Genomic DNA, 12,767 nt, shown 5'->3' on the forward strand with positions numbered 1-12,767 from the left:
ACTGCCAAAAGACCCGTAGGCGACGACTAAATTGCTTTGGTTTCACTACACAGAGAAGTTGGCTGAGACAAGCTGAATCAGTGCATTAAATGTGAAGCCCTCACAGACTGGAAGTAGCCCTTAGCACAATTATTGACCGTGAGTGATGATTGCCTCTAATTGAAGGAGGCTTCGCTACCTGTAACACAGCTGGAGGCTGGGGCATATTGGGATAGGGAAGTACAGCTCATTTTCCATTCATTGTTTCAGCTCTGCGAGGAAACCGATATTGCCTCCGTCGTGGCATTTGTACACGGTCGATAAACTTTAATACAATCATGTGGTACACTAATCAAGCATAACAAGCACTGTGGCTCAGCTTAGCAGGGCTGTGTCACCTGTAGGACAGTCAGCATTGGCTAAGAGACAAGGCTGGATTTGGTTGTGGGATTGAGAAAAAAACGAAAGGCTAGCAGGGAAGTGTTTACTGCCATGAATCTGTGTCTGTATCTTATTTCACCACTAGCTACCCGAGAGTCCGCAACGATTCCAAGCCATTGGGATAAACACCAATATGTTTGATTTTATTATGGAAAATACTATTCTCCAGAATAAAACATCCCAAATGACAGCAAGCCATGCTTTCCCTCTGCAGGCCTCATTATTGTGCTAATCAGTATGGGATGTGCAGGAATGAATGCTCAATTAAGAGAACCATTGCCAGACAAAACGGACACAATATCCCACGTTTTCACATGGCACTGGCCCCTCTCCCTTTCTCTCACTCACTCTATACCCTGCCTCCATCCCTCCATCCCTCTCTCTGGCAAGGGCAAGGGGATGGACTCGCTTCAGATCATCTGTAAGGGGTACTGGATGGGAATGGCTCGCCTTGCTACCTGGCATGGTCCAAATTCATTAGGGTGAAATTTGGCCTCGTCAGGCGCATTGTAGTGCCCACAGCGTTTGGCTCGGGTGTGTGGTGGTGGCGGCAGCTTTGCTGGATCCTGAGAGACCCATTAGTGTCTGCTTGTGATTATGTTCGGCTCCCCCGTGTCAAACACAGATAGTTGCCTTTGAATGATTTGAACGATTACCCTCACCCTCGCACGTTGGGGTGGGATGGTTAGGTGAGGCAGAGGAGGGAGAGAGAGAGAGATGAATAACAAAGCCACAGTGTTTGTTATTCATACTCACTCATTGTTTTTGAAGCCCAGGTTTTCGTTTGGTCCATTTTCTCCCCTCATCCTTCCACTAGCAGCTAGATTTGCTGCTCCAACTTACATTACTTGGGGGTGTAGTAAAGAAAAAAAGTTATTAGAAAAAACTATTTACTTCAGAAGCTGCACTACAGTAAAACCTAACTTTTTATGTGACAATGTAGAGTTTTCTTCACTATAAATAATCAAACCTAAATGCTCACTATTGACAATGCTGATCATTCTGTCATTATGCCTCTACCAATGACTCAGGAAAACATCAACAACTAGGTCAATACTTTCCCAGCTACAGAGTAAACACTACAGAGGTGTTGACCAGAACTTTCCATCCAAACAGAGTGAACTGTCTGTGTATTTGTTTATTTCACATAGCTTCTCCTTCAGGGTTCCTTGCTCTCTAGAAGTTTTCATCAATATCAACCCTTACAATGCCTCGTCCTCCATGACCAGACAAGAAAAGTATTGCACATCCAATGTGTATTCAGAATACCATTACACAGCATTTTGACACTTTAAACTCACTTCCAATCATGTGCTGTGCCTTTATGTTACACATTATGCTTAGAGGAAGGAATGATTGTTTAATTGAAAGGTGGGTGCAAATGCTTGCTGGAGTATTCAAGGGCCATAATCCACCAAGGTCAAATAGGAGGTGAGAACCTTTTTGTACAGAGTGTTGTAAACAATCAAACACCACATATGTCTCATGAGTCAACATTACCTCTCCATTCTTAGTCGAGGGAATCACAGGTACATGGTACATGAGATCTCAGTCACAGGGCCGCCAGGTTAGAACGCCGCTGCCCAGAAATGAGATCGGTAAGTGTCAATGACCGAGGAGATTGTTGGCGGTGAACATCTCAAACCGTTGCGGCCTCGGCATCAGTGAAGGAGGCGGCCTCGAACCCCCCCCCCCCCCCCTACCCCCCCCCCCCTCCCGGGAGCGGGGCGTAACAGGAGGGGAAGGATGATAACTCATGGCCTTAATTGAATCGTGGCTTTAAATTTCATAATACAAGATGCCCATGTGACAGTGGCCAGGAAAAAAGATGGGATGATGGAACCAAGGGTATGGGATAATAAGCTGGAGGAAAATATCTCCTCACCCATGGGGGTGCCAGAACAGGGCCATATCCCACTCTTTGATAACGGATAGCCTGCAGTTCTATGGTCCATTATTCCTTGCATTTTAGCGAGCAAATGAACTTGACAGATGGCTGTGTCACCCAAACCCTTGACTACCAACCTGATTATGCAGAAAACAATACAATAGAAAGGGGAATCATTACCAAAGGAAGCCAGTTAGTCCACGGAGGACAATGCAGCGCACAGGAACAAAATTACACTTGTGAAATTGAACAGTGAGAATGAGTTTAACATAAAGTGGGTTATGGCCAGGCAATCTGTCATGGCCGAAGCTATTGTCTGGGCCACGCTTGCATGGTGTATGAAGTCATCTGTCATCTGCCTCTCTATAAATGGCCGCTGCTCACTTTTAAAATGTAGAGGTTTCTCTAGGCCGTGCTCTCCACGGTATCTGTATTATTATGGCTATGGACCCCCCCACCCCCACCCCCCACCCCAAGTGATTGAAGAAGAGGAACACTGTATACATTTCTCATTGTTCCACCTCCGATGTCTATGGTACAATAACTATCTGGATTTATGAGGTATACTTAAACCTTGTCTCACCCGGTTTAGGGTCTACCATTTCGATGTTTGAAATATTCTCTTTATTATAGAATTACTGCAAGGTATTCTACATGACAAATTGTTGATTAGCCAAAGTTAATATTTGAATGCCTTGTGTTTTTCATATTGCATTTCCACAGGAAATTAAGTGCACATCACCACTTGCAGCCATAGTGTGCTGTGTAATCCTGTAGACTAAAACAAACTTCAAAAAGTTCCTATTAAAATAGCCATTGTTGAATATCTTTTTATTAAATATCTTTGAGGTAATAGCCTCCGCTATGAGGGGAATTCTCATTATTTTATGGATTATTTTAGATTGCTGAAAGTATTGATCAAGGGAACAACATAAACAAAGCTTGCAGGCCCAAATAAAGGATCCATTGTTGGAGCCTCTGTCTATACTAAACCACAACAAACTTTATTTTCCTTAATGAACTTCACTCTCGAGGCTCTCCTGAATGTGTGTCACATGGCTCTGCCAGTTCTGTAGGCCAATATGCTCTGGCCAAGCCAGGTTAGAGCCCTGGTGTCCAGTACGTACACACAGAGGAATCAAAGGCCTTGTTTGTGTTTCAGAACACAGCATGATTTCAACCAGAAAGATAGACCTTAAAATAGGAAATGTCACACTGCCTTTTAAAGGGACCAACAGAGTTGTATAAGGGTCTGCGATCAGGGACCAGGAAGGAAAGTGAAAAAACATTGTCTCTAAATGACTTCGATCTCTGGTGTGATGAATCACAGAGTTGCAAATCCTTTTTAGCTAATTGCTACCAGCTCGTGAGATTTTCCTCTTCGTGTTCAATATCAATTTTCGGGCCAGAAGAGATAGCCCTTGTTCCCTTGAGCTTTGCCAGTGGCTCGTTGATAGAACTGCACCAACAGCACTTAGCAGCTTTGGAGAAAAAAAAAAAAAAAAACTAAACTCACACACTCTTATTCACAGCGGTGTGTGGTAACGACGGAGAAAAAAATTGTCCAATCGAAAGGAAGCGGCCATTCAGTGACCTTCTGGGAAGAGAAGCCTCCTTGACTGGAGGTCAAGTCTGCTTTCACTGAGGGGAATTAACATTTGTCCTCATCCAGACAGAAGGACCAGTTCAGCAGAGAAACATATGTGACTGTTATGCCATTTAGCGGCCTAGTTTCTAGCTTATGTGAGTTATGTTGAAGACAGGTTGACCACATTTAGTAGTTAAGCACTCTGCATATATTTCCTATTAATGAATTATGCTCGGTACAACTTAATGTGACATAGCTGAATTCAAGTACATTTTATGATAAGGCAAATCATTTTGGGGGATTTACAGAAACACACTCAAATAGACACACAAGTGTACAAGGTAGTTCAAGACAATACAACTTGTACCATATTTTACTTTATGAGTTAAATTCCTGAATCCTCTGGGCCAGTGTGATTGTGAAGGAAAAACAGCCAGATAGGAAGGTCCAGCTAGTCCTTGAACACCCCCGAGTCAGGCGACAGGATGGGGGGGGGGCGGCGGTCTCCCCTGACACATCAGCCCCAGCAATTAAAGGGCCACCTTTGGGTTTTTTGCAGCAATCAAGGAGGAGTGTGGGCCACATTGGGCTCTGGTCAATAATAATGTCAGCTCACCAGGCTCTCTCTCACCACACACACACCCACGTCCACCCCTTCTCTCATCCAGCCTTTCACCTTTCATCCCTCCAAGCATCACTGCCTAATCCACGCTAATGAGAAGCCAACTCGGCTGCCAAAATAGGGGGGCTACACACATCTTTCTTTTGGCTAAAGCCTTTGTGAGCGTGCGTGTGTGCGTGCGTGCGTGTGTGTGTGTGTGTGTGTGTGGGTGTGTGTGTGTGTGTGTGAGCGTGTGTGTGCGTATGTGTGTGTGGGGTTTTGCAAATTGGATTTTGAAGCCAGCATCTACGTCTACAACTGTGTACATAAAGCAGTGACTTGTGAGTAAACTTAAGATTTAAAAGCATTACCAGTGGTCTTCTGGCCTTGTGTGACTTTAGGATAGAGCCAGTGTTGGTGGCCCCCTCTGACCTACAGAGCCTAAAGCCTCACAGCTGTCTTCAACTTCACTACTGAGCCAACTACTCTCTTACGTCTCTCAGTAAACTCATGTTCATTGTAACTGTTAGTTTTGGAAACTATTATTAGCACATTGGCTCATTTAAGGAGATTATAGTTAAATACTTATTATCGTTAAAGAACTCTGCCTGTTAAATATGTAAGCGACTGTAGCTTAGCCTATGCTAACATGCTTTGTGGGACCAACAAGAGGCATTAAGCTAAGAACAGGAAACTAAACTAACATCAGTGTGTGTCAATATTTTTTGTCTCGTCATTCTGGCAACGTATATTTATAATCACGTGATCAAAATACAACTCATGGATTGTGTGTTTCGTTTGAAGATTGGGCCATGTTTTGTTTTATCCGAAACAAAGTTACTTTTAATGGGTAAGTCACTGCTACTGAATATGCAAAATGCCTTAAAAGAGAAGTGGTGGGGGGGGGGGGGGGGGGGGGGGGGCTTGAGAGGTCTGTGACCCCCCCTACCCTGCTTCACACCCCCTCACTCCTGTCCTCTAATCTGATTTCTACCAGGCATCTTTGATCTGGCGAGGGCCAAAGCGGACCAGGGCCTGCAACCACAGATGGAGGGAATATGGAGATTATCTGCCTCCCCTTACAGCTTTAGTGGATAATACCTGATTAGAGCCTTCCAAATCAACCAATTGTCTCATTGCTGGCTATCGGACTGGCTTTGGTCTCCAGCAGTGCTGGAGTGGAGGAGGGGAGGGAAGGGGGTGGGGGGAGTTGGAGTGGTGTTTGCGGGGGTGTGGGATGAAGGTTGATTCTGTAATGGATACTCATTTTATCCCGGTCCACTAAGAAGATTAGGCCTTGGGGGTGTCATATTAGCCATGATCTCTGGGCCTTTGGTGGTCTCACACAGATTTACCAATGGTACTGCTCTCAGCCTTAGAGCAAACAGACAGCCAGCTTGTATCCCACAAACCCCCATGTTGTGGCATGAATAATGTGCAGTGTAACAGAGTGCTACTGGACCACAAAGAATTAGGTTTAAATGGCTTGACCCTTTTAAAAGTGACTAGATACTATCTCCCATCATATCTGTCATCTGGTTGAAGTTAAAAATGAAGAGATTTTCTTGAGAGCAACCTGCACTTATATAAGCACAGTCTAGCTATAAAGACTACCAAACATCCTGGAACCTTTAAAATAAAATAGGACTGAGTCATATATCCAGTTTTATGTTTAAAACTTGTTCAGCCAAAATGGCGCTTGCCAACAAAGTGGTGAGTACATTTCCCTACGTTCGCAATGATTTTCTTCCCTCACTCAGCTGAACATGAAGGAGTTTGCTCAGTCTGCTCTGGTACTATGTATGTATTTTAATTAATTGATGTTGTATTATTAATTCAGGACCAACACAATCTTGAGTGTTCTCTTGCTTTGACAGTGTAGTGTACATAGGCTCATTTGGCAGAGTCGGGCCAAGGGTAGAGACATGAAACTTTAAAAATCATGTCAAGTCCCGCTGTAGACATTAATTCCAACGTTGAGAGCTGTTTTCCTGCACTGTGTTCTCAATCCTCGAGTACAAGTGCTGAGTGACTGTCAGCTTAACAAAGACTGAGCATTGCTGAGAACCAAAAGCCTCGCCAATTAGGGTACTTCAGAGCAGTTAATGCCAGTTTCGCTTTTAACCTCGGCTTACGGCTAACCACAATGTTGATAAACTGTTGGAAATAATTGGTTATTTTACTAGGCACTGTTCAAGAACAATTTACATTCAGCTAGTTGAAGAATTTGTTTCATTTGTCGGTTGGAGGTGAAGCACATTTCGAACATCGTCGACTATAAGAACACACACATTCACACAGACATACACACACATGCACGTCCACATGCGTACTGAGTGTGTGTGTGCGCGGGCCGACCTCGTTACTCAATTGTAGATGTGTTTGAGTTAAATATCTATATTCTCTCAAACTATTCTCTTCCCAGTGCTTAGCAGTTCCTTTGAGTCCTCACAGCCATGGGAGACAGAGGAGGAGAAACTTCCAAGGAGAGAGAGGAGAAGGGAGAGGAGAAGGGAGAGGAGGAGGGAGAGTAGGAGGGAGAGGAGAAGGGAGAGGAGAAGGGAGAGGAGGAGGGAAAGCAGAGGACAGAGGGAGGAAGAGAGAGGAGGGAGAGGAGGAGAGCAGAGGAGACCGGAGGAGAGACAGAGGCAGAGGAGAGAGCGGAGGAGATAGTGAGGGAGAGAGATGGGGTTCATTGATAGTCTCCAGGATCTGAGGCCTCCTCGCTCTGCAGACTCATCGCCTCAGCAACGCGCTCCTCCTCACCGCTGGGATGACACCAGCTAGCCAATTATCATTAGCTTCACTTTGTTCTTCCTTCTGTTGGCTCACAACACATTTAAGTGTGCAAGGCTTATTAGGCAAGATATGAGCCTCGTTGAAATATATAAATAAAGTGGTGATTACCATCCTTGTGTACAATGTTTTGTTTTTCTGAAATTAGGCCTGATGGACTAAACTGAACTGGTGATTAGAAGCTCGTTATCAGAAAGCTTTTTGGTTGCCGTGTAACCGTGTAAGGAAAAGCAGCCTATTTGTCGACTAAAGTTTCCTAGTCGCTTGTGTCTGTGTGTGTGATTAATTAATTAAGGGAGCAATTCTGTTTACCACTACCTGGGTAGTCAGCACTTGAATATGTGTGTTTGTGTGTGTCTTTTAAATACTGTGTTCTGTTTTCTGCTATGTTTCTATCTGAGTGCATTCACATTAGTTGGATAAACTAACAAAAAATAAATGGAACAATCCGGAAAACAGTTTGATCTTCGATTCGCAGTCCCAGAGGACAGGCAATGTCAGCAGCTTCTCCGCCACCCCTCCTCACGTTCAGCCAAGGTCTTAGAGGAGTGCAATTGATCCTTGATGTCCTGAGCCTCACATCTAGGCCTCCAGAGCCATCCTGTTCTCCCCCAAGACACACATTAGGAACCTAGAGACCCTCACTGGGTTCTAGCGTGGACAAAAAAAAGGAGTGCAAGACTTAATCGTCAGCATCGCCTTACATTTGGAGTTGTGAAAGCAGCATTTTCTCCTGAATGCGAGGGACACATCTGACCCATGTCAAGAATTGTCCCCATGTCACTGCTGTGCTGACAGTAAGTCTACTGTTAGACCAAAAGGATGTCCTCACGGTCTGTAAGCCATGTGTGGTTCTACACTATCTGAGGCCTACCTTGTGAGACCATGAGTGTTTCCAAGCCTCTGCTACAGTGACAAATGCCAACTAACAAAGGGATGGAGATTGACCCTCTAACAAAGCCTTTTCTGTCAACTCAAGTTATAATCTCTGATACTTATGCTCTTTATGCAATGATGAGTCCTGGTCTGTTTACATTAGCTGCAAACTCAATTTTTCAGACGTATTCTTGCCCAGAAGACATAATAATAAAAAATATATATTTATTAATTGGATGATATGCTGAATGTGTTTACTTGTTTCAGATGCATTTATTTTTCGGGGTGCAGCTATGCAAGCGTTTGACTGACACAAATACATTATTCTATTTGTGTTATTTCCCGAAGGATGGTTAATTATTAGTTTTTCTTGAGTGGAAATTTAGAGGAATTCATCAGAAGGCCTGGAGATGGATGTTGACTCTTTTCTTTGTTTTGTTTAGTGTTATTTCTAATGTCAATTTTTTTACGTGCTCAAAGTATATCATTCCACAAAGCATTCAAATGTGCAAATTAAAAAGGAAGCATTCTAAACATGCTTTTTATACTGTAAACTATAAAGCTTTCAGTTGGAATTCTGCATGTCAGTCACAGAAAATGCATAATTTGTCTGTACATTGTTGATTTCTTAACAGCTATTGAAATCCATCGCTTTGCAGACAAATATAAAATACGCCAAAGATAAATAATCTATTTTTCCATTCATTATTCAGAAGTAATGAATTCTTTTCTGGAAAATTTAGATCTGTATTTAGCTGCCAGCATCATTTTAGGTGAGAAATGATTGACATTTTGCTCTCTGTGACGAGTCGTTATATGTCTAGTCGCATTGCTTCATCACTTGAAGAAGCATGCAATTCATTCGGCTCACTGTGAAATATTCAGATTTGCATTTTAGTCATAAGGCAGTCCAGACACAAGACCCAATGCATTTATTCCTTCTGTACTCCACATTCTGCAGATGTTTTATATTTTTTCAAATAGGTGTAGGTTCAAATCCATCAGAGTGAATTTTGAGAATGATAACAGAAGAAGAAAAAAACATATGGTAACAAATCTTCTCCTGCACCTGCATGATGTTGACAATATGATACAGCAGCAGACATGTCTGCTGACTGTCATGTCCACCAGTCCTCTCTCCCTCTTACTCAATCATTCATTGCCGTTAAGAGATGAAAAATGACAGAAGACACAGTCCAAGACCGGTATGAACTGGCGTTAACATTCCTCATGTTCACACTTCCATAGAAGTACTACTGAAAATCCTCAGTTTAGTGAGAAAACTTAAGTCATTATCAGAAATGACAGTTGGACCTGATGAAATTGTATTCCCAATTGGAAAACAAAATTGCTATCAGACCGACATGATTTCCTTGTGCTCCAACCATGCTAATTCAGCGTCAAAACATCGGTAAATGTATTTAAAAGCCATAATAGCATATTACCATGCAATCTTCTTTTTCCCTCAACTTGGTTCCCATTAATCTAGAACTTCGATTTGCATGTAAATGCAGTCAAGTTTCATATCATCAGAATATATGAATCCTGGCCTGGTCAAAAGGGTGTGTGGGTGGAAGAGTGTAGAAAGGGAGGGATGGAAGGAGGGAGGGATGGAGGGATGGAGACAACCTGGAGTTGAAATAATACATTGAAGTTTGATTCGAAATTGCTGACATTTATGAGGGTTTTCAAAGAGGTTGTCCTAACCCGGGGTGTGAAAAACTGAGGAAATCAGCAGGGAATAATCTCCACATAGCGGTAGGGGCCAGGAGGGAGCTCTGTCCCAGGTGTAGAAGAGGTCACATGATGATCAACCGTAAATGGTTGAAGAGGGCCTATCCTCACAGAGGAGAGCACTGCAGTCATGCATACATGCTCAATAAGCGAAATCATTTTTATTTTATTTCTCCAAAATCCCTTTCCTCCCCATCTCTTCCTTTCTCCTCGTCCTCCTCTTCCCCATGTTTCTCCTCCTCCTCGCTCCTTGTCCTCCTCCACCGTCACCCCTTCTCATAGTCTGGTTCACAAAAACCTGCCTACCCCTGGTTTGCACTTTAACAACTTCAGATGTCCAAATCCAGAGGGAACAGGTCACACAGTGGCTACCAAGTTGTCTGCTCCTGTGAGACCACATAGACAGGGGGGAGGAAAGAGGAGGAGAGGGAAAGGAGGAGGAGAGTGGGGGGAGGTTGGCGTGAAAAAAATGATATCCTTAATTGGCCCCCACCATCCAGATATTCATCACTATTTCATATGCAGCTTAACCTTTAAAATGGTCAGAGACCTCGGACTTTACCCAAACTGTGATTCTTTTCACAGAATTCTTACTGTCCATAGAACACTGATTTACATCTAAAATACAAATGTCTAAAATGATTGTCTTCAAACAAGCAAAGTCACACTGAAGGAAAAAGAAAAAAAAATGTGAGTGTACTGTCATTTGATGTCTGAATTCCTATCGGAGATACATTGCAGGTCATGCATTGTCTGTATATGTTTTTATGGCAAAGTGTTTTTTTATTGCACTTCTAAAAACATGAACTGTGTCAATTGTAGATAACTGAGAGGAGGTTTCACACATATGCCACACTCCTTGTTAAATGGAAATCTCACTGGATGAATGAGGGACTTAATAAAAAAAGACCATATAATTAAGTGGACCGTGCATGCCATCTGAATCTCCCTGTGCACAGAGGCACTTATTAGAGAGGAAAACCTCACCATCATTATCCAGTAACAACTTACTGATTGGTAGTTCCACGACAGGCCCCTGGTGACAGCCTTTGTCGCTGCCGAGGAAAGCGGACCTCACTTTTCTGTCCAAACTAGCTTTGCCAAATGTTATCATTCTAAATGCCATGGAGGAGGAGTGGAGCCAGACCTAGGGGTATACGCTGTCCCATATGCTAGTGACAGTGATACAAGTGTAATTCGAGACTATTAGAGTGACACAGAAGATCATTTTTTTGCCCCAGAACACAAGACAGCTGTGGGGTTTATGAGGGACAGACTGTCACGCCATGAAAATTTAAGAAATTCCTTAACCTGCCCCTGCCTGATCCCCTGAATATTTTATAACCAAAAAAATGATTTATTAACTTGAGACAGGTATGGCTCTGAAGGGGCCAGGTAGAAGGCATAAGAAACAGTACAGGCTACGACCCACTAGGTGATACATTGATAAAAAAAAAGTATAAAGACAGACAAGATTTTTTTTCAGTAAGGTACATGGATTTAAAGGAGCGCCTTTGACAAATGGATAATCCTTGAATCTGTACATCTGGTATGCTTTACACGGTTATGAAGCCAGACAACATGTCACTGTCAATGTCTTTTTTTCTGGCTTTGTACAGTAGCCTGTACACCTCACATTCAGAGGAATAAACATTTGGTGGACGAACCATTTCTCACCAGTAACTGAAATCAATGATATTGAAACAATAGTTCTCTCATTGTTCAACATTTCAATTGTTGTGAGTGTTAATGGTTTGTAAAGATACATGTTGTGTTTGCTGTCTGTTTGTCTATAATTCCATCCTCTTTTAATGCTCTTCATTACAAGAGACAGCGGTTGGCCAACAATGTCACAAAGGTCACTGAGCATGGGAGTAGGGGGGAGAAGGGAAGGTGAAATATGATCCTCAAAAACACCATCCAAAAGCATTGAGAGGGAGGAAGAGAAAGAAAAAGAACAGAGAGAGAGGGAAAGAGAGCGACACCGCGAGAGAAAGAGGGAGAGAGAGAGAGGGAGGCGAAGAGGGAAAGAGTGAGAGAGACAGAGAAAGGGAGAGGGGGGGAGAGGGGGTGGGGTGGGGGGGCCCATGGGGGCAGTGGGAGAACAAAAGCAGGCCTTCTGCTAATTGACTGCAAAATTAGCTTGCTTCCCCTGTGGGAGCCCCACCGGGCTGCAGCAGATGGAGCCGGAGTGGACACCCTGGCCGAAAAAAGACACTGGAGCCTGCTGTGAAGCTGCCCACAATTACAGGTCACAACACTCCTTGTTTAACAGGACTAAGAGAGGCAGGGAGAGGAGGGCGAGAGGACCGGGGGTCAGGGAGGCTAAGCTAGCCAGGCCCGACCGACAGGAACATTTGACCACCGCTCGGTTGAATTCTCAAAGGGAACATTTTTACTGTCTTCTCATTGCCTGGAAATGTGAATGGCCCAATCCCAGTGCTCTTGTTTTCTTTTCATGACATACAATTTTTTGTCAACTTTTTTGTCAGAGATTCATAAGGACAAAATACTGCTTAAGAGAAATTGTCATACTAGTCTATGCCATCCCTTCAGAATCAAGTTAAAATGTGATGTGTGTTTCACAAGTGGCTCTGAAGTCAAATGTCCCGTATTCAAGTAAAATATTCCAGAGTTGTGCTTTAATATCATATTATACATTCCTTTGTTGCCAAGTCAATTTTCAAAATGGTAGGCAAAGGTGTTAGAAAGTGAAGAGGAGAGCAGCCCAAACGCTAGCTCCAAAGGCCTGATAAAAGGAGAAAGAAGAGGGCCAGTCAAAATATTTGGTAGTCTTCGCAGAGACTTGTTAGGAGGGCCAGCACGGTGCAGTCTCCAAGCACACCACCTCTGAATAAACAAGT

The sequence above is a fragment of the Osmerus mordax genome, chromosome 6 (genome assembly GCF_038355195.1).
Source record: "Osmerus mordax isolate fOsmMor3 chromosome 6, fOsmMor3.pri, whole genome shotgun sequence".
Lineage (NCBI taxonomy): Eukaryota > Metazoa > Chordata > Actinopteri > Osmeriformes > Osmeridae > Osmerus > Osmerus mordax.